The sequence below is a fragment of the Solanum verrucosum genome, unplaced genomic scaffold, assembly GCF_900185275.1.
Source record: "Solanum verrucosum unplaced genomic scaffold, falcon-dt-bn FXZP01000192.1, whole genome shotgun sequence".
Taxonomy (NCBI): domain Eukaryota; kingdom Viridiplantae; phylum Streptophyta; class Magnoliopsida; order Solanales; family Solanaceae; genus Solanum; species Solanum verrucosum.
In genome coordinates, this window is record NW_026020222.1 from 83,525 (window position 1) to 85,626 (window position 2,102).

Genomic DNA, 2,102 nt, shown 5'->3' on the forward strand with positions numbered 1-2,102 from the left:
GACATTCGTGTCACCCCTTTTAATTTGTTTTATGTCTTTTTCGTTAATTTCTATTCTTATATATAGTTAGATCACATTCTTACTTCTTGATTGAATTTGAATATGTACCACTCCCTGTGGGATTCGACCCTAACTCAATTGTTGGGTTATATATTGCTTAACGATCGTTTGCACTTAGAATTGGATGAAGTGTATTTGATAAATGTTAATTCATCAAAATGGCGCCGCTGCCGGGGAGTGGTGTTGTTTAAAATTCTTTTAGTGAAGTTGAATTGTGATCTATTTAGTTATAGTTGAATCTAGTTATTATTGTTTTTGGTTTTGTGTTGCTTGTGTTAAATAGAGGAGGAGATGTCGTTAACGGAAGTAATGGTAGCCAAGTGGGCCACCAAGATGATGTTGGAAACCTCAATGATGTAAATGACCCAAACGTCAATGATCCAATTCCACTGGGTGGTGTGGGGGCAATACCTCTACCTCCAACTAAAGGAAACACTGTTTTTCACATTACTAGCACAATGCTTCAGCTCCTACAATTGAAAGGTTTGTTTGGGGGGCTAGCTCATGAGGATGCCCATGAGCATATTCTAATCTTCGTGGACATTTGTGGTCCATTCTCATTTAAGAACATATCGCAAGAATCAGTCCGTCTTAGGTTGTTCCTATTTTCTCTAATGGGCAAGGCTAGTAAGTAGTTGGCTGAGTTGCCAAGGGATTCCATCACTTCTTGGGATGAGCTGATCACAATGTTCCAAGTGAGATTCTTTCCCCCATCGGAGATGATAATACTCATGGATAACATCCAAGGTTTTAAACGCTTGGAAGGTGAGCCTATATATGAGACATGGCTGAGATTTAAGAAGTTGGTGGTGCAATGCCCTACTCATGGACTTCCAAATAATGTGCTGGTGCAATACTTCTATAGGAGCCTCGACTCGGTGAGCAAAGGAGTTACTGATCAACTTGTTCCCAGTGGTGTAATGAAACAATCCCATGAAGTAGCATCTCAACTCCTTGATTGCATGACCAAAATCAATAGGGCATGGTACACTCATGAAGACCAAGTCTCTCATCTAAATTTTAGAATGATAAAAGAGCAGATAGAAAAGGATCAAGTGAGAGACCAAAACATGGCCAAAATGATGACCCAACTGGATATTTTGGCTAAAAATGTCATGGGTGTTGGTACAAAGAGTGTTAATGTTGTGGGTGTTGGTGGAGTAAGCCCCGATGATGCACAATTTGAAGCGTTGTACAATGAGGAAGTGAACCTCCTAGCCAATCAAGGAGGAAGTTATCGTGCAAACTACCCAAGACTGGGTGGAAATCAAGGTTGGAATAGAGATGAGGGTTTGATCCTAAATTTTTTCTAAATCTAGGACTCATCTATGAGACCTACCTACGACTCGTGCATTTGATGGAGGACCGTCCTGGTGAACCATACGAAGTACTAAAACTTTGACATTTTTAGAAACATGAGCTTTCCACCCACTGGCCTACCCACAGATCGTGCGTTAGACTACAGGTCGTTGGTTGCTCTGCTAGTACTGGCACCAGATCCAAGAAACCTACAATTTTCCATGTTTTCAAAATTCGAGGTGTTACAGACACTAAGTAGTTAGCTTAAGGATAGGTATGTTCCTCCCCATGAGCGTCAAAAGCCCAAGGAATCCGAAGGTGGCCGTACATAAGATATGCTCTCATGCATTCTCAACAAAGTTGAATAGTAGGACAAAGTGTTGAAAGAGATGAAAGATGATGTCTCAACTCTCAATCAAATGGTTACCTCTCATTCAGTCTCTATTAAGCAGCTGGAGGCCCAAATGGGTCAAATATCTTCGCATTTGAATCCAAGACAACAAGGGGGCTTGCCTAGTGACACAATGGAAAACTCTAAAAATGAAGCTTGATTTGGTATCCTCGTCGTGCCACGACATTAGCTAAGGCACTTCTTGGGAGGCAACCCAAGGTTTTAATGCTTTAGTTTTGATTTTTAATAATAGGTGTTGATTGTGGAGGTTGAAAAGTGAAGAGTGTTGGAAAATGGGCAGTTTGGCGAGCCAAAAGTCCAGTCGGTGACCCGCCGAAGAGGTCGGCAAGCC

General features: G+C 41.4%; 1 non-coding gene across 1 annotated transcript; it reads right to left on the reverse strand.

Moving 5' to 3' along the window:
• Nucleotides 1–785: 785 nt before the first annotated feature.
• On the reverse strand, nucleotides 786–892 carry LOC125831851 (small nucleolar RNA R71). The gene has a single exon (XR_007443208.1). It is a non-coding gene; the product is annotated as a small nucleolar RNA R71 (small nucleolar RNA).
• Nucleotides 893–2,102: the final 1,210 nt, after the last annotated feature.